General features: G+C 39.4%; 1 non-coding gene across 1 annotated transcript; it reads left to right on the forward strand.

Annotated features, from left to right (window-relative positions):
- The first annotated feature begins 902 nt into the window (after positions 1-902).
- LOC123596553 lies at positions 903-1009 on the forward strand. Its single transcript, XR_006711729.1, has one exon. It is a non-coding gene; the product is annotated as a U6 spliceosomal RNA (small nuclear RNA).
- Positions 1010-21039: the final 20030 nt, after the last annotated feature.

Genomic DNA, 21039 nt, shown 5'->3' on the forward strand with positions numbered 1-21039 from the left:
AGCTTACGACTCTTGAAAGCCCTTGACTGAGTTTTATCAACTAGGAAGCTCTTGTCTACTACTCCTATTACCTATCACAGCATATTATTTATTAGCATTTATCCTGAAGATTTCACCTGGAACAGGCACCCTGAATTCTCATCGTATAATACATCCATCAGTCTCCAGGGACATAGCTGCACTCTGTTGGTGGCTCCGTGTCTTCAGATTGGATGACCAGGCTTCACTACCCTGGTGCCTCCTTATGTCCCCTGGCAGCTCTGTCCTGTTGGTCATTGCCCCTCTAGCCTGACCCACCCACTCCATTCCAAGGAATAGTAGAGAGTACAAGGAATTGGGAGCACTCCAAAGGCAGGCAGTAGGATGCATCAGAGCAATTTGGAAAGAGCCTTGATCTGGCCTTGTCCCACCCCTTGTGCTCATCCGATTGGCTGATGTTGAAGACGAGAAATTGCAGAAGCAGCGAACATTGGTGGGTTGGTTCTGCTGAAATGTTTTGCAGCACACCCCCCACCTTTCCTGCACTTTGTATCACAAGGGGGTGTCATCAGGACCAAATGAAATGATGCACATGGTATTTTTAGAGCTTGCGGATGACTGTATTATTTATAAACATTCAAGGTGGAAGAATTGTTCATCTCTACCCTGTTGATACAGGCTTGGTCATGTGATTTGCTTTGGTCAATTGCCTGTAAGCAGAAGTGATGTATGTCCTTTCTGGGCAGAGGCCTTAAGAATCAGTACGTAGTTCTCCATGCTCTTCTCCCCTCCTCTGACTCTGTTGGGATGCAGCCTCTGTCTGCTTAGGTTGCCAGTGATTCCAAGAGCGGGCAAAGATCATTGCTGCCCCAGGATGGATATGCATGTGAGAGAGAAATAAACATTGTTGTAAACTGCTGGGAGTGCCCACTTCGGCCGCACATATACTGAAATTGAAATGATACAGAGAAGATTAGTGTGGCTCCTGCGCAAAGATGACACACAAATTCACGAAATGTTCCATATTAAAAAAATCACACAATAAAAAACTGAGAGTTTTCAGGTTACTTGATACTGCAGAATATCCTGGGCTTGCCTGACAGGTACACAGCTAAACCCTGGAAGTCTCAGGGTGTTTCTGGAAATTAGCACTCAGTTGTGAAATGCAAATGCTACTATTAATAACCAAGATTGAAACACTGAGAAAAAAAAAGCTGAGGAAAAAATCCTTGATTTCAGTTTGAACAGAAAAGAAAGACTCCTTTTTACTCATTGTTATATATTTTTTTATTTTATTCATATCTTGTGCTTTGGTCTTTAGCTGGAATTCAGTTTTTAACTGGCATATACACATCCCAGTATGCGAAAAATACTATAAGTGCAGTATATTTCTTTACCTTCAGTGCACAAATTTGGCTTTATTCCAGTGTTAGGAGATATGATAAAACTGATTGTTGCCTTAAAAAATCATTTTATACATTTGTACTCCACTGCCTTTTTATGTGGCATGGTGCAGCTTGTTGAAAAATATCATCTATGAAATAGAATAGCTTATTTGAAAGGAACTTAATAATGTCACCACTGTTTATATGGCAAAAATTGTATAATTTAAAAATTAAGAAATGGTCTTTTTTAAAGTTTTATTTTAATTAAAACTACCTGAACTATCATTTATTTTTAAGTGAAAATGGAAATAATACTTTAAAAATATTATTGCCATTGGGGGTGCCTGGGTGGCTCAGTTGGTTGAACACCCAACTTTTTTTTTTTCTCAAGTTAACATTCAGTGTAGTGTTGGCTTCGGGAGTAGATTCTAGTGATTCATCACTTACATACAACACCAAGTGCTCATCCCAACAAATGCCCTCCTCAATGCCCATCACCCATTTTCCCCACCTCCACAAACTCCCAACCCCCCACCTCCATCAACTCTCAGTTTGTTCTCTGTATTTAAGAGTCTCTTATTGTTTACCTGACTCTTGAATTCAGCTCAGGTCATGATCCCGCGGTCTTGGGATTGAGTCCTGCATTGAGCTGTGCACTGTAAGTGCAGAGACTGCTTGGGATTCTCTCTCTCTCTCTCTCTCTCTCTCTCTCTGCCCCTCCCTGGCGCATGTACGCATGCACGTGTGCTCTACCTCTCTCTCTCAAAATAAATAAATAAACTTTAAGAAATTATTACTGCCGTGAAATTTATTTCATGAAATAAATAATGAACTATTTTTAAATAAATGTTTATTCCAGGAGAAGTATGTGATATTAAAAAAAAATTAAAGTCCTGTGACTTGACCAGGGAAAAGCAGAACAAATGACTTTACAAGGTTGCTTCGTAAATGTGTATGTATAGTCTTCCCTGTGTGTGTATGTATAGTATATATATGTGTGTGCGTGGAAAGACTTATTCTTTTAAATTTTGTTTTTAGGCTTTTTACTGTATTCTTGTGCAGAGTACAAAAACAATATCAAGAAACATGCAGTTCTTGGGGCACCTGGGTGGCTCAGTCGGTTAAGCATCCGAATTCGGCTCAGGTCATGATCTCACAGTTAGTGGATTTGAGCCCTGCATTGAGCTCTGTGCTGACAGCTCAGAGCCCGGAGTCTGTTTCGGATTCTGTGTCTCCCTCTCTCTGCCCCTCTCCTGCTCACACTCTTTCTCTCCCTCAAAAATCAACATAAAAAAACAAAAAACAAAAAAGGAAACATGCAGTTCTCTAAGGTACACATTTTCTGTAGACAGTTCTTACAGTTTAAAGGAAAGTCATTAACAGATTCATTTGATATTTTTGATTTGAAATTTAGGGCAGTCTCCTATAAATGCTTACTGGGATGGAAATTAGCAGCAGTTGAAAAATACATGGGCCTTAAAGACATACAGACGTGGATCTAAATCCTAATATTATCTCTTACTACTTATATGTATTTGGGCAAGAACATATATCCCTTTTACCCTTAGTTCTTCATATGTAAATGGACATATTAGTGCAGTCCTCTATGTCATAGATTAAGACATAAGACATAAGACAATTCTGTCTTATCTCTTTTTGTTGCATCTTTTTGTTTTAATCAATACTTAAAACAGTGCCCGATACCACATATTCAAGAAATATTTGTTGAATGAATGAATGATTGAATGAATGAACAGCATAGGTCAAAATACTAAAATAGGTACATAAACTCTGTGAGTTTGCATCAATTTCTGGATTTCTTATTCTCTCTACTGCTCTGTCTATTCCTAGAATACCACCAAATCAAGCAGTGCAGTCATCTATCAAAAACTAGTAGCAGAGCATCTGGGTGGCTCAGTTTGTTAAGCGTCTGACTCTGGATTTTGGCTCAGGTCATGATCTCATGGTTCGTGAGTTCGAGCCCCATGTTGGGCTTTTTGCTGGCAGCATGGAGCCTGCTTGGGATTCTCTCTCTTCCTCTCTTCCCCTCCCCTACTCACACACTCTCTCAAAATAAATAGACATTTAAATAAATTAAAAAAAAACAGTAACGTATTTTTGTGTGCGTGCACATGTGCATATGTGCTCTTTAGAATACTGTTCATTTTAAGATTTCATGATGCAAATGCATCCAATGAGGCAAAAAATCATCATGCTTTTAATTTACATATGATTCATGTATTTACCACAACTGATATAAGACGAGTCATATGTTACATTACCTACGATTAAGTGCCTGAATTAAGCTAGGCTGTAAGACAAAAGGTAGAAACGTTTTTAAAATCAAGGATAGTAATCACCAACCAATGGAGAGCCATATAGCTTAAAAGCGGCTCGATTGATTTTTAAATTTCATTTGTTTTCCGTTTTGTTATAGTAATATTCTGATAGCTCATTTATGCCCATGCCTTCTTCTTGTAGCCCAGACATTTATATGGGGGATAAAGGCTCAGAAGAAGAGAAGAGAAGGAAATTTGGGATACTTTGCCAGTAGGAAGTTTGTCATCTAAAAGGGGAGACCAGCCACAAAAAATGTATTGTCCAATCAGTGTTCCAAAAAGGCACTATGTAAAGGCTCAAGATGTGTAGCACAGAGAATGGGAGCATGAGAGTAGAGAGCAAGGGACATAATGTGTCTAAGTGCACCAGATTCAGAAGTCAGTGTGGGGAAAATCAAGGTGAATGGGCATTTTTAGCAGTGGCTTCACCTATCAATCTTGAGGTAAGGGCTATTGATTCTACAATGGCATACTCAGATCACAGTCTTAATAGTATCTTAGAAACAGGAAAACCACTATGTCTCTTTGCAAAAGACTATCCTTACCATGATATGTAATATCAATTCCAAATGACAGAAGTGAAAAGTGAGCCATTGATGTTCTGGGTGAGTGTGAATTCTGTGTTCTTGCTTAAAGGGAACAGTGCTGTTTTAGCTTGGAAGTTTGCTCCCCGAAGTGATAGTTCTTTCCCCTTCCAGGAACTTCTTTGTGTGGGGTTCTGCTTTTGCTACTGTGGAGTCTGGGTCCCACACCTCATATTATCTTGCAAAGAGACTGGAGACCCCGGTCCAGCTGCAAGTTTAATGAAGGCGTGACAGAAGCAGTGTGGCATGTATGCAGGGAACTTGCCTTATTTCATCCTGGTGTTGCCTCTAATTAGCCCTGCAACTTGGGGCTAGTTCCTGAACCTATTTAAGAGCATGTTTGGATGTAAGTGTATTAACCATGTTTCTAGTTTCTGTAAATTTAATGCTTTAACATCTGTCTGGTCTACATGCATGTGCTGAACATGCCTTGTCCTGGGCAACCCAATAATAAGCCTTGGTCACCTTGTCTGGGCCTCCTGCATCCCTCCTTCCCTCTCCAGCCTCCTTAGGAGGAGTCCTCCCTCTAGGGGCATGTTTTCCCAATACAGACCAACCAATGCAGAGTCCACACTCCAACCATCCCCTTTATCAGGATTTTACACTCTGCGCCATTCACACTTGCCCTCAAAAGCCCAGGGCCAAATACCAGACAACGAGGGACAGCTCCTGTGCCCCACAGCCCGATGAAATTATTCAAATAATCCTGTGCTCATTTACCTGCCTCACCAATTCCTTCCCATGGAAGCCCACAATAGAGGCTCTTGTCCACAGTTCCTCCTTCTTTCCGACTTCACGACCAACCCCAGTGCTTCCTCATGTGGCCCCCTCCTCTTGGGAACTGTGAGTAACAAACTATCTTCCCCGCAGCAGCTGTCTCTTGATCTGCTAGACTCAGGTTTTCTATTAATGCAGTGTATTGTTAAATCAGTAAAGAACTGATTCCACACTAAGTCTGCCTAAACTACAGTGGAGACTCAGGAGGATAAGAACTGGGAATAATGGAAAATCTTCCTAGGTTGCAGGAGCCTCTTGTCTTTGCTTTGCTCTGAACGCCTGCTCCATTCTGCTTACTTTCTGAGGGCTGGCTTCTTTTGCTGTCTTGAATATAATTCGTCCGAGTTGCCCTCAGTGGTGCCTTGGAATGACAAGTCTGTTTAAATCCAACATCCATATCTTAATTGCCTTAGGCTTTCTCTGTCTCTCCTCTGAATTCTGGTGAGGAAAAAAAAAAATCTGATGAGGCCAGTATAACCTTGAATAAGCAGCCCGTGAATCAGCTGCAGCCAGCGGGTAAGACAGACAAGGCTGCAAGGCTTGGAAGAGGGAGGAACAGGACCACTGACTAACGTCCAGCACCTGAGGGCATTTCTCAGTATTGTTTCAAAAAAGTAAAGAAAGGGATTCCATTTTAAAAACTACAACTAACTGAAAATATTACAAGTTATTCCTCAAAACCAGATTTGTTTCGTCAGGGAGCCCATTTCCCAAAGAACAAAGATAAAATCGAGAGGTCTGGAATGTTACTGAGCCCAGTCTCCAAGTAGAAATTATAAATTGAAGACTTCTCAGATTTCTAAAGCCATACCTATTGTTTACATTGTAAGTAATGCCCTGGAGTTCTGTGGAAAGCTAAAACTTGCGAATTATTTAACAATAAAGGGATAATTGTTTCAGAGACTAAGTTGAGATGTTATGAGAAGCTAGTAAATGTAAAAATTAAACACTGAGTGTGCTTATTAGAGTTTTAAAAGACTGTAGGTCAGGGGAAGGGGTTTAAAGTAATTTGGCTAAAATAAAAAATCTCAGGTGCCTGGGGGGCTCAGTCAGTTAAGCGTCTGACTCAATTTTGGCTCAGGTCCTGATCTCACAGTTTGTGGGTTCGAGCCCAGCGTCACGCTCTGTGCGCGCGTTCTCTCTCTCTCTCTCTCCTTCTGCTCCCCTCAATCTCTCTCTCTCTCTCTCAAAATAAACAGTTTTTTAAAATCCAACATTAGAACTTATCATTTTTAAAAAGGAGACGTTTTACTTATTTTAGTTTCAAGATACAATGCAAATGATACAGACATACAGTACAGCTTCTTTGTTACGGGCTGAATGCTTGTGTATCTCCCACCAAATTTATATGTTGGTCCTAACCCCCAGTGCACCTGTATTTGAAGATGGGGCTTTGCAGGAAGTAAAGTTAAATCAGGTCATAAGGGTGAGGCCCTGATCCAATAGGAATAATGTCTTCCAAGAAATGACAGCAGAGGGCTTGCTTGCGCCCCCTCTCTCTCCACATGCATGCAATGAGGAAAGACCACGTAAGGGCATGGTGAGATGGTGGCTGTCCGCAAGCCAGGATGAGAATCCTCACCGGACCCTGAATCAGCCGGCACCTCGATCTTGGACTTCTAACTTCTTTTTTTTTTTTTTTTTTTTTTTTTAATATATGAAATTTATTGTCAAATTGGTTTCCATACAACACCCAGTGCTCATCCCAAAAGGTGACCTCCTCAATACCCACCACCCACCCTCCCCTCCCTCCCACCCCCATCAACCCTCAGTTTGTTCTCAGTTTTTAACAGTCTCTTATGCTTTGGCTCTCTCCCACTCTAACCTCTTTTTTTTTTTTTTTTTTTTTCTTTTTTCCTCCCCCTCCCCCATGGGTTCCTGTCAAGTTTCTCAGGATCCACATAAGAGTGAAACCATATGGTATCTGTCTTTCTCTGTATGGCTTATTTCACTTAGCATCACACTCTCCAGTTCCATCCACGTTGCTACAAAAGGCCATATTTCATTTTTTCTCATTGCCACGTAGTATTCCATTGTGTATATAAACCACAATTTCTTTATCCATTCATCACTTGATGGACATTTAGGCTCTTTCCATAATTTGGCTATAGTTGAGAGTGCTGCTATGAACATTGGGGTACAAGTGCCCCTATGCATCAGTACTCCTGTATCCCTTGGGTAAATTCCTAGCAGTGCTATTGCTGGGTCATAAGGTAGGTCTATTTTTAATTTTCTGAGGAACCTCCACACTGCTTTCCAGAGCGGCTGCACCAATTTGCATTCCCACCAACAGTGCAAGAGGGTTCCCGTTTCTCCACATCCTCGCCAGCATCTATAGTCTCCTGATTTGTTCATTTTGGCCACTCTGACTGGTGTGAGGTGATACCTGAGTGTGGTTTTGATTTGTATTTCCCTGATAAGGAGCGACGCTGAACATCTTTTCATGTGCCTGTTGGCCATCCGGATGTCTTCTTTAGAGAAGTGTCTATTCGTGTTTTCTGCCCATTTCTTCACTGGGTTATTTTGTTTTTCGGGTGTGGAGTTTGGTGAGCTCTTTATAGGTTTTGGATACTAGCCCTTTGTCCTATATGTCATTTGCAAATATCTTTTCGCATTCCATTGGTTGCCTTTTAGTTTTGTTGGTTGTTTCCTTTGCTGTGCAGAAGCTTTTTATCTTCATAAGGTCCCAGTAATTCACTTTTGCTTTTAATTCCCTTGCCTTTGGTGATGTGTCGAGTAAGAGATTGCTGCGGCTGAGGTCAGAGAGGTCTTTTCCTGCTTTCTCCTCTAAGGTTTTGATGGTTTCCTGTCTCACATTCAGGTCCTTAATCCATTTTGAGTTTATTTTTGTGAATGGTGTGAGAAAGTGGTCTAGTTTCAACCTTCTGCATGTTGCTGTCCAGTTCTCCCAGCACCATTTGTTAAAGAGGCTGTCTTTTTTCCATTGGATGTTCTTTCCTGCTTTGTCAAAGATGAGTTGGCCATACGTTTGTGGGTCTAGCTCTGGGGTTTCTATTCTATTCCATTGGTCTATGTGTCTGTTTTTGTGCCAATACCATGCTGTCTTGATGATTACAGATTTGTAGTAGAGGCTAAAGTCTGGGATTGTGATGCCTCCTGCTTTGGTCTTCTTCTTCAAAATTCCTTTGGCTATTCGGGGCCATTTGTGGTTCCATATGAATTTTAGGATTGCTTGTTCTAGTTTCGAGAAGAATGCTGGTGCAATTTTGATTGGGATTGCATTGAATGTGTAGATAGCTTTGGGTAGTATTGACATTTTGACAATATTTATTTTTCCAATCCATGAGCAGGGAATGTCTTTCCATTTCTTTAAATCTTCTTCAATTTCCTTCATAAGCTTTCTATAGTTTTCAGCATACAGATCCTTTACATCTTTGGTTAGATTTATTCCTAGGTATTTTATGCTTCTTGGTGCAATTGTGAATGGGATCAGTTTCTTTATTTGTCTTTCTGTTGCTTCATTGTTAGTGTATAAGAATGCAACTGACTTCTGTACATTGATTTTGTATCCTGCAACTTTGCTGAATTCATGTATCACTTCTAGCAGACTTTTGGTGGAGTCTATCAGATTTTCCATGTATAATATCATGTCATCTGCAAAGAGCGAAAGCTTGACTTCATCTTTGCCAATTTGGATGCCTTTGATTTCCTTTTGTTGTCTGATTGCTGATGCTAGAACTTCCAGCACTATGTTAAACAACAGCGGTGAGAGTGGGCATCCCTGTCGTGTTCCTGATCTCAGGGAAAAAGCTCTCAGTTTTTCCCCATTGAGGATGATGTTAGCTGTGGGATTTTCATAAATGGCTTTTATGATCTTTAAGTATGTTCCTTCTATCCCGACTTTCTCAAGGGTTTTTATTAAGAAAGGGTGCTGGATTTTGTCAAAGGCCTTTTCTGCATCGATTGACAGGATCATATGGTTCTTCTCTGTTTTTTTGTTAATGTGATGTATCACGTTGATTGATTTGCGAATGTTGAACCAGCCCTGCATCCCAGGAATGAATCCCACTTGATCATGGTGAATAATTCTTTTTATATGCCGTTGAATTCGATTTGCTAGTATCTTATTGAGAATTTTTGCATCCATATTCATCAGGGATATTGGCCTGTAGTTCTCTTTTTTTACTGCGTCTCTGTCTGGTTTAGGAATCAAAGTAATACTGGCTTCATAGAATGAGTCTGGAAGTTTTCCTTCCCTTTCTATTTCTTGGAATAGCTTGAGAAGGATAGGTATTATCTCTGCTTTAAACGTCTGGTAGAACTCCCCTGGGAAGCCATCTGGTCCTGGACTCTTATTTGTTGGGAGATTTTTGATAACCAATTCAATTTCTTCGCTGGTTATGGGTCTGTTCAAGCTTTCTATTTCCTCCTGATTGAGTTTTGGAAGAGTGTGGGTGTTCAGGAATTTGTCCATTTCTTCCAGGTTGTTCAATTTGTTGGCATATAATTTTTCATAGTATTCCCTGATAATTGTTTGTATCTCTGAGGAATTGGTTGTAATAATTCCATTTTCATTCATGATTTTATCTATTTGGGTCATCTCCCTTTTCTTTTTGAGAAGCCTGGCTAGAGGTTTGTCAATTTTGTTTATTTTTTCAAAAAACCAACTCTTGGTTTCGTTGATCTGCTCTACAGTTTTTTTAGATTCTATATTGTTTATTTCTGCTCTGATCTTTATTATTTCTCTTCTTCTGCTGGGTTTAGGCTGCCTTTGCTGTTCTGCTTCTATTTCCTTTAGGTGTGCTGTTAGATTTTGTATTTGGAATTTTTCTTGTTTCTTGAGATAGGCCTGGATTGCAATGTATTTTCCTCTCAGGACTGCCTTCGCTGCGTCCCAAAGCGTTTGGATTGTTGTATTTTCATTTTCGTTTGTTTCCATATATTTTTAAATTTCTTCTCTAATTGCCTGGTTGACCCACTCATTCGTTAGTAGGGTGTTCTTTAACCTCCATGCTTTTGGAGGTTTTCCAGACTTTTTTCTGTGGTTGATTTCAAGCTTCATAGTGCTGTGGTCTGAAAGTATGCATGGTATAATTTCAATTCTGGTAAACTTATGAAGGGCTGTTTTGTGACCCAGTATATGATCTATCTTGGAGAATGTTCCATGTGCACTCGAGAAGAAAGTATATTCTGTTGCTTTAGGATGCAGAGTTCTAAATATATCTGTCAAGTCCATCTGATCCAATGTCTCATTCAGGGCCCTTGTTTCTTTATTGATCGTGTGTCTAGATGATCTATCCATTTCTGTAAGTGGGGTGTTAAAGTCCCCTGCAATTACCACATTCTTATCAATAAGATTGCTTATGTTTATGAGTAGTTGTTTTATATATTTGGGGGCTCCGGTATTCGGCGCATAGACATTTATAATTGTTAGCTCTTCCTGATGGATAGACCCTGTAACTATTATATAATGTCCTTCTTCATCTCTTGTTACAGCCTTTAATTTAAAGTCTAGTTTGTCTGATATAAGTATGGCTACTCCAGCTTTCTTTTGGCTTCCAGTAGCATGATAAATAGTTCTCCATCCCCTCACTCTCAATCTAAAGGTGTCCTCAGGTCTAAAATGAGTCTCTTGTAGACAGCAAATAGATGGGTCTTGTTTTTTTATCCATTCTGATACCCTATGTCTTTTGGTTGGCGCATTTAATCCATTTACATTCAGTGTTATTATAGAAAGATATGGGTTTAGAGTCATTGTGATGTCTGTATGTTTTATGCTTATAGTGATGTCTCTGGTACTTTGTCTCACAGGGTCCCCCTTAGGATCTCTTGTAGGGCTGGTTTAGTGGTGACAAATTCCTTCAGTTTTTGTTTGTTTGGGAAGACCTTTATCTCTCCTTCTATTCTAAATGACAGACTTTCTGGATAAAGGATTCTCGGCTGCATATTTTTTCTGTCTAGCACACTGGAAATCTTGTGCCAATTCTTTCTGGCCTGCCAAGTTTTAAAAGAGAGATCAGTCACGAGTCTTATAGGTCTCCCTTTATATGTGAGGGCACGTTTACCCCTTGCTGCTTTCAGAATTTTCTCTTTATCCTTGTATTTTGCCAGTTTCACTATGATATGTCGTGCAGAAGATCGATTCAAGTTCCGTCTGAAGGGAGTTCTCTGTGCCTCTTGGATTTCAATGCCTTTTTCCTTCCCCAGTTCAGGGAAGTTCTCAGCTATGATTTCTTCAAGTACCCCTTCAGCACCTTTCCCTCTCTCTTCCTCCTCTGGGACACCAATTATGCGTATATTATTTCTTTTTAGTGTATCACTTAGTTTTCTAATTTTCCCCTCATACTCCTGGATTTTTTTATCTCTCTTTTTCTCAGCTTCCTCTTTTTCCATAACTTTATCTTCTAGTTCACCTATTCTCTCCTCTGCCTCTTCAATCCGAGCTGTGGTGGTTTCCATTTTGTTTTGCATTTCATTTAAAGCGTTTTTCAGCTCCTCGTGACTGTTCCTTAGTCCCTTGATCTCTGTAGCAAGAGATTGTCTGCTGTCCTCTATACTGTTTTCAAGCCCGGCGATTAATTTTATGACTATTATTCTAAATTCACTTTCTGTTATATTATTTAAATCCTTTTTGATCAGCTGGACTTCTAACTTCTGACACAGTGATGAAATAAATTTCTTTTGTTTAAGCCGCCCCATCTATGGTAGTCTGTCATGAAAGCCTGAGCAGATAGACATTCTCCAAATCTTTTTGGCCATGAAGTTTGTTATTAAAATATCACTGTTACATCCTCTGAGTTTTTCCATGTCAAAACAAAACAAAACAACAACAAAACCCTGCACTGTTTCCCAGAGAACTCTGAGGAAGGAAGGTCATATTTTTCTCTTTAAAATGTGTAAATGGTGTCAGCATCTTTTCTAAATCAATTAGCAGTAAAGTGCTTCTGGTTGCCCCAGTAGGTGTGTAGATGACGAAGCTTTGTTGTAAGGTAAGATGGCCAAAATTGGACTTAAGGTATTTTTAACTTACATATATTTTTAAATTTACGCATGAATTTGTTTGCAAATGCAGTGCAAACTTCAAGCCCATAAGCCTCACAGCTGTTCTTCCCAGCTGTACTACACTGTTTCTAGTTGGAGCCCAAGTCTGAACCTCAGGTTATTTCAAGGCACACGGACAGTCATAGGGGTGAAAGGCCATTTCCGGGACATCCAAACTCTCCACGAACCTGTAATCTGACTGAGTGAAGTAACAGGGGCACATGGCATGGGCTTGCTGATTGAGAGGTGGCAGCAGTGCTTAGGCATCGTAAAGGTGATTTGTTCAGGGTCTGGGGTAGATTTCAGTAAGTAAGCAGACTGCTTACTTATTCATATTCTGTCATCAAGTGAATGAAGTCCAAATTCCCAAACCTTTTTTTTTTTTTTTTAATATATCTTTAGGGACATCTGGGTGGCTCAGTCAGTTAAGCGTCTGACTCTTGATTTCTGCTCAAGTCATGATCTCACGGTTTGTGTGATCAAGCCCCAAGATGGGCTCTGTGCTGACAGTGTGGAGCCTGCGTGGGAGTCTCTCTCTCCTTCTCTCTGCCCCTCCCCCATTCTTGCATGCATGCTGTTTCTCTCTCTCTTAAAATAAATCAATAAACATTTAACAAATAAAATTTGTTTTAACATTCAGGTATAATCAATCTATAGTATGGTGTTAGTTTTGGGTGTACACTACAATGCTTCAACAATTCCTTAAGTTACTCAGTGCTCATTGCAATAAGTGTATTCTTAATCTCCTTCATCTGTTTCACCCATCTCCCCGCTGCCCCCTGGCCACTTCCCCTCTGGCAGCCATCAGTTTGTTCTCTGTATTTAAGGGTCTCTTTTTTGTCTCTTTTTCCTTTGTTCATTTTATTTATTCCTTAAGTTACATGTAGGAGTGAAATAATATGGTATTCTCTTTCTCTGACTGACTTATTTCACTTAGCATTATACCCTCTAGCTCTATCCATGTTGTTGCCAACGGCAAGATTCATTCTTTCTTTATGGCTGAGTAATAGTCCTCTGTGTGTGTGTATCACATCTTCTTTATCCATTCATCAAAGAAAATGAAAACACTAATTTGGAAAGGTATGTGTACCTCCATGTTTATTGAAGCATTATTTGCAAATTCCCACAACTTTTTTTAAGGCTTCATTTTATTTATTTTGAGAGAAAGAGAGTACGTGCACATGACCAGGGAAGGGGCAGAGAGAGGGAGAGACAGAATCCCAAGGAGGCTCCGTGCTGTGAGCACAGACCGCAATGTGGGGCTTGATCCCAGAAACTGAGATCACGATCTGAGCTGAAATCCAGAGTTGGACGCTAAACCGACTGATCCACCCAGGCACCCCATTGGCTTATTTTTAAAAACTGGAAGAACTGGTTGCATTAGAATAATGTATATCCTTATGGACAAGTCATGAGGTTTCCAGGTCCCCAGTCTATGACTCCTTGATATCTCTGACCTGTCTTGTTCCACTCATTCATATTGTGGGTCATTTGAGATCAGAGACCTTTAAGAAGGTTGCTCTACACCAGTCTTCTCTTTCTCAGAAGCCATTGGCTGCTGGATCAGAATAACAGGCTAACATACTCTAAATGAGTCAACTTTTGTCATTATGTACACATAAATTATGAAAGAGGGGTTTCATTAGAATGATTGTTTCTGTGTAGATCAGTCAAACAAAAACCTCTCCTTTGGAGAAACACAAACCCCTGGGTAGAAAGATACAGTCTCTGGAAGAAAGTCCAATTTTGCAACTTCAAATATATTTGCCTTTCTACTGGAATTTTAGAAACTTCTTAGATTTTATTAAATCAGGAATAAGTAAGCAAGCTTCTTAGCCACTTGGAGGACTCGGCAATACAGAGAGGTGGCATGGACAAGCTTAAAGTGTAAACAGAGGCAGGAGAGATTGGATAGGAAATGAAAAGAAGAAGAGGAAAAAAAAAAAAATGAGAGCCAAAGTGGAAAGAAAAGAAAAGAGAAGGAGTGAGCATCATAGGTTCCATTACCCTTTGTTTCAGAGCCATTTTGACGGACTTTTGTTTTGGGCTGCTATTGTTAATTAATCCACCAGGTGGTGCTCTGAAATACCAAATAAACTTCAGCCTTAAATTAAAAATTTATGTTGCCTAGACCTTCCAGTGTTGACCTTTATCAAAACTGAAATGATATATGTCTGATTATTCCTTCTTGAAAATATTTCTATTATATAAATACATAAAATATTCTTATTATAAAGATGAAATTTAGGAGAAAAATTGGAGATTCATTTAAATTATGTTATTTTCATTTTTCTTAAAAGTGTCCTTATACTTTATAAAGTATAAATTTAAAAAATCAAGAGAATTGCAATGGATATTTGTACCCCAAAATATATATGTTTACATATTCTCCTCCCAGTTTCTTAGGGTTGAAGCTGGCCCCTGTTAGAGCCATCTGTCTCTGTTGTGTGTCTGTAGATACTATGGGATGCTGAGAAAAGTTCATTGAGGAGTCCAATTTCCTGAACTCCACCTGGAATCACCAAACACATTGGCTCCATGCTTCAAGTTTTGGTCTTTGCTTTTGGTCTACCTCTGTCCTCTGGGGACGCCCCAGAAGCTGAGGTCTCTTTTCCTCTTGGCTACCTCCAAACACAAATTCCCAGACAGGTCTGACTCTCCTCCCCTTCTCATAGCTACTGGAGGTGAATTTAGATGATTTTTTTTTTTAAGTCTCTAATTTATGGCACAATATTATTTAAAGAGGAAAAAATAAATGACAGGAGATCTACATAGGGGGCTGTGTTCTCAAATGTTTCACATTAAATAATAATAATTATGACAAATGACAGTGTGAATATAGCAACAATATCTTTGGAGTCAGGTTGTCCAGAGTTCAGATCCTGACTACCGCCCCCTCCATGTCACCACATGATTACGACAAAACTAGTTAGCATCTTTGAGCCTCATTTTTTGCTTCTGTATAATGGATATTATGACTCCTACTTTGGTTGATGTGGGAGTAAGTGAGATCTCAAACTTAAAGCACCTAGTTCCGTAGGCTATCAATTTCAATGCCATTTCCTTTCTCTTCCTTAGGTTATTCCTGTGTTCCAACTCAAAATTTGCTCAGTACCAATAACAGGGGCACTGCTTCACTCCCTTACTGCAGCTTGGTAATCTTTCCAAATTTTCCTGGTGTAACCACTGCCTCGATCTCCACCATGTTGCTATTTCCAGTTCTTCATTGCCTCAAGCTCTGTGCTGCTGGAACTACCACCCCATGTGGCTCACTGTACCTCTTTGTGGCCTGCCTGCCTTCTAGAATGGCAGTTATCCCTAACAGCCTGCCCTCTGGGTACATCCTTCACTTCCATAGCCCAGTGAGATCCCCATTCCTGCTGCGGGGTTGACCCCCTGAATATCTGCCCTGTTGTTGAGGCCTCCTTTAAATCACTGGGCTTGATGATTTAGGAAAGGAGTTGCCCAGCTGCACTGTGCAGAGCATCTTTGCCACCTGGGCATGTGCAGAAAGGTGGTGATTTGTAAACTGGACTTGGAAGATGGTCTGTCTGTCCTGACAGAAAGCGCTGGCCTCTGCTAGTACAGCTTGAGGGTCTGTAAAAGTTCCACCTGAGGTGTTGTATCATCATAAAGTCTGGGTCCTTTCAAGGCAGGAGTCCACTTAGGGGAGCCCCAGACATCAGTGCCAAGGTTGTAACAGGAAGTCTGAAAGACAAAGTGAGGTCATCAACAGAAGACCAGGTAAAGAGCTCAGAAGCTGTGCGTCCTCAGAACAGGTGGTTCAGGCCCAAGGCCAAATATACTGACAGAATGAGTTACAGGAGCCTATGAGACTCAAAGCTGCCCTCTGGTGCTATAGTGGCTTAGCAGGACACTCCTATTTACATATATTTAAATACCAATCCAGTTATTCCTAGATATAACTTTCTGTCATACTTGTGAAACTGTTTTGATGCTAAAAAGTACCCTTTAGAAAGTCCATTTATCTGAGTTGTTTTTTACTCTGCAAACTTGTATAATGACCACAAATACTTTTTCTGCTATGAGGAATTGACTCAACTTATATAAAATTTAGCCTCATATAGATTTTTACATTTAACACTTAAAATCCAAGCATTTAAAATTCAGAGAGAAGTAATAAACATATTTTAATAGAAACTCTGCAGACGTGCCACTTTATTAATTGTGGAAATGGTTGTGAAAATCTGCTACTTTTCATGGGGTTCCTAATTACAGACACAGAAATATTCTAGTAATTGGTATTTGGTCAAGCTCAGGATTCTGTGAAATTGGTTCTCAATGCAAATTTTATCTCCAAAACTTTGGTCTGCTCTCCACACACAGTAACACTGTTTGAGCAAATACCCAAAATGCATGTATAGTCCCAGTGATCTGAATGTCATAGTTTTAGGGAGGCCAAAGTAAGGTGCTTCACGTCTCCAGAGCCCTTTCTTCTTTATCTGCTCTGAAAAGTAATGCCATTGACAGGTCTGCAGTCCATTCCATGCAACCATGCTGTCTCTTTAAAACAAAAACAAGGGGCGCCTGGGTGGCGCAGTCGGTTGAGCGTCCGACTTCAGCCAGGTCACGATCTCGCGGTCCGTGAGTTCGAGCCCCGCGTCGGGCTCTGGGCTGATGGCTCAGAGCCTGGAGCCTGTTTCCGATTCTGTGTCTCCCTCTCTCTCTGCCCCTCCCCCATTCATGCTCTGTCTCTCTCTGTCCCCAAAATAAATAAACTTTAAAAAAAAAAAACAAAAACAAAAACAAAAACAAAAACAAAACACTGATTATTCTGAATGCCCACTCCCTACTGATCCCCAGTTTTGATCATAAGGTATGTTGGTTTTATTTTAAGTTTTGCTTAACATGGAGCGCCTCAGGGGTTCAGTCAGTTAAGTGTCTGACTTCAGCTCAGGTCATGATCTTGCTGTTTGTGGGTTCCAGCCTGACGTTGGAGTCTGTGTTGACAGCTCAGAGCCTGGAGTCTGCTTCAGATTCTGTCTCCCTCTCTCTCTGCCCCTCCCCCACTTGTGCATACACGCATGCACTCTCTCTCTCTCTCTCAAAAAAAATAAATTTTTTTAAATTAAAAAAAATAGTTTTGCTTAACAGGAGCTTTAAAAATCAACGTAAAGGATAGATCTTAAGGACATGTTCAAAAAGCCAATCTCAAAGGGTTATATATTGTGTGATTATATAACATCCTCCAAATGAGAACAGACTGGTAGTTGCCTGGGGTTGCGGCTGGAGGAAGGGTGTGACAATTACGGATGGAAGTTTCTCTGTAGTGATGGCACCATTCTAGATCCTGATTGAAGTGTTGATTATCTGAATCTACACATGTGATAAAACTTCATAGGCCAGAAAAAGAAAAGGAAAGGAAAAAAAGAAAAAAATGTACATAAAATCTGTGAAATCTGAATAAGATCTATACCTGAGTTAATAATATTGAACAACATCAATATCCTGGTTTTGAAAATGTGCTAAGGTCACATAACATCTTATTGTTGGGGAAGCTGGGTGGAGGGTACATGGGTAGCTCTACGAGTTTTATAGTTTTTTATGACCCTTAAACTGTTTCAGAGATAAAGATTTTTTTTTTTAAATCAATGGAAAGAAGTACTTAGGTATGTGAAGGTTTTCTTTTTCTTTTTGTAATTTTTAAATGCCAGCATGTAAGTTCCTAGAATAATTGTATAAGGCAGTGATACTAAATGCTTCAAGGAAAAGGGAAGGTTTGGAATAATTCATTTCAGTTTCCCAATAATGATTTCCTAAACAGTGTTTCCTTCCAGTGATAGTTTCTTCTCTCCCTCCTGCTTGTCCAATTTCTGTCCATCTCCCGTGTTCTTTTGTAACATATGAAAACTCTGTGCCTCCCTTTCTCCCATTGTCTTCTATTTTTTGTGCATAATGTAGTCTCCTAATAACCCTACAAAACCAAGACTAGGTCAATAACTTCCATTTATAGTTATGACTTTGGTCCCTAGTCTGTGTGTACTTCTGAGTATTTCTGGGGAGAGGATGAGTTATTGAAAGAATCTTGACTAGCTGGGATAGTGAGACAGAGAAGAGAATTTCTTTTTATTTAACATTTACTAAGGGTAAGAACTTCAACATTTAAACCTCTGAATTTTTTTTTTTTTTTTTGCATGGCAAGAATGTGTCTAGACTAAAAAAAATATTTATTAAAACTACAAGTGAGTAAAGGTACTTCCGGCTGCCCCCAAATCTCCATGTGGTTCACTTTTATAAATGTTCTTTAGGAGGCACCTGGGAAGGGACTGGAACAAACAAGAAATAAGATGGTAATATTTTCTGTAACATTGGTCTTGGTCAAAATGTTGACAATATAAGGTCACACTCAAAATTGCTAATTTTCTTATTCCAATGCAAAGACTTCTCCTTATTGCTGAGGTCAAAGTAGATCCAAAATTGTTTTAGGGTTCATGTTTACCTGAATCTTTAGGTCAACGTGATACCAAATCTCAAGACAATCTCTGGTATATTTTTATTCTGTCTTTAAAGGGAAAAATTGTGGATGCAGAAGTTTTCTGTTTGATATTCAAGAATGATTTTACATTGCTCAACTATATAAACAAACTTTGGAGATTCTTGGAAATGAGTTGCTAAATACAATTTTCTTTATAGTTTGGGCCAGTCTAAATTCTTCTCCAAAGGCTTTAGAAATTTGGGGGTCAAAGAAAGGCCAGGATAAGAATTGCAATTGCAGCTACATGGAGTGTCTGTGTGGAATGGAGAATATGACTTCTTTTATTAAATATGACCCAAGAAATAATTACCAAACTGCACCCTGGTGTCTCCTGGTATATAATACAGTTTGGCATTGTGGAGTAATAGTAGTAGCAGATGAATCATGAAATTAACATCTATGAAATATCAATCAGATCCTTTCAAATATCATCAGTGTCTGCATATCCTCTCTGCCCTTCATTGATTTTGAAATAAAGGAAAAAAGTTACTCTGGTTCTAGAGAGCCCTATAAAAATGAATACACGGACCCCTGGGTGGCTCAGTCAGTTGAGTGTCTGGCTCTTGATTTCAGCTCAGGTCATGATCCCAGGGTCGTGGGATCGAGTCCCGTGTTGGGCTCTGTGCTGAGGGTAGAGGCTACTTAAGATTCTCTCCCTCTGCCCCTTCCCTCATCTCTAAAATAAAATTTAAAAATTTTTTTAAATGAAAAAAAAATCTCTGGGTGGAGTTCTGATTGACTTAAAACTTGGATAGCATTGTCATTCCTCTCTCAGTGTCTCTCTAGACATTCTAGAGATATCTTAAATGATCCTAAATATCCTGAATGATGATTTGGGAATCCCTAGAATGTAGACTTTTCAAAGACAGTGACTTTGTGTTCTATGCCATGTTTCTGGTGCTGGAACAGTGCTGGACACAAGAGCTCAATAGCTGTTTGTTGAGTTGGATTGGTAACGTAATATTGGGAAGAGAACTTTGTCTCTCTGCTCAGACTGACCTTGGTTAGGAGCCTGACATAGCCACTGGGTGACTTGGTACAAGTTATTTCACTTCCCGGAACTTCAACTTTCTTGTGTATAAGGTGCTGTCCAGACTAGTTGCGATAGCAGTACAGTACAGTACAGTACAGAGTACTGCGATAGCAGTACAGTACAGTACAGTACTAGTACAGAGCACAGAAGTTGAGAAGTACTCGGTGCTTAGTGAATGATTGTTCCCTCATTAACTCACATTCATCCCATCCTTTTTCTGTTACAGCCTTCTATTTTTCAAAATGCAATTGATTCAAAAGGAAGTATTTTCAGAGAAGACTATCATGACTTCTAAGAGGAGTTCTAGAAACCAAATTCTGAGCAGGGGAACTGATTCCTTCCTGATTCCCTTAGCTTTACTAATCCTAAATCAACTAACCACTTCTGCATTGGGTCTATGTCAATGTAAACATGGAAAACATCACATTCTAGATTTCCACCATCCTTCACATATGTTATTTTCAGGCAGGAGGGGAAATTTGGGTCTACTTATTTGTTTTATTTTATTTTCTACGTATCAAGTAGATTGATACATGGACCTCTTGGAGGTCTAGGGTGACCCAAGGAGCTAAAAAATGAAGACCTTTTTTCCCTTTGACATTTTGTGGTTGATTTATTAAATTCCTCAAACAGGTGATTTCTAAGCATTCTAGTCTTTTAGGTTGATCATGAGTTCTCACTATCATTTGCTTGTGGTAAACCTTAAATCCCTCATTTACTTTATTAACTAATATTGTAATGAATTATTGATTGCTCACTGTGTATCTGTGCATTCTAGTGCTGTGAGGCATAACTAAAAATAAGAAACAAATTGAGGTTATGGGATTGGTTCTCAGGGAGAAAATAACCCTAAAATTTTTAACATGTATTTATTGTATTGTATGTTTACAAAGTGGCTTGTGTAAATACAGGTATTAAATAAGTAGTTATTAATATAATTACTAGATGTAACTAAACTGAAAAGACAAATCCTATATACATTAGACAACTAGGAAAAATTATTTGGGAATATAAGCATATGCTTGACAGTGTGGTAGACTATATTTGCATATTATTTCAAAACTTTTTATTACTGAAGTACAGTTCACACACATATATATATATAGTTTTGAGTGTACAACATAGTGATTTGACAATTCTGTATGTTATGCAATGCTCACTACAGTAAATGCAGTTATCAGTTGTCACCATACAACATTACTACAATGTCACTGACTATATTCCCTATGCTGTACTTTTCACCTCCATGACTTATTTATTTTATAACTGAAAGTTTATACCTCTTCTCCTTTACCTATTTAGCCCATCCCCCCCCCCCGCCTTCTCCCCTCTGGCAGCACCAGTTTGCTCTCTGTATTTATGAGTCTCTTTCTGTTTATTTATTCATTTGTTCTATTTTTGAGATTCCATATGTAAGTGCAATCATATGGTATTTGTCTTTCTC

The sequence above is a fragment of the Leopardus geoffroyi genome, chromosome B1 (genome assembly GCF_018350155.1).
Source record: "Leopardus geoffroyi isolate Oge1 chromosome B1, O.geoffroyi_Oge1_pat1.0, whole genome shotgun sequence".
NCBI classification, from domain to species: Eukaryota; Metazoa; Chordata; class Mammalia; order Carnivora; family Felidae; genus Leopardus; species Leopardus geoffroyi.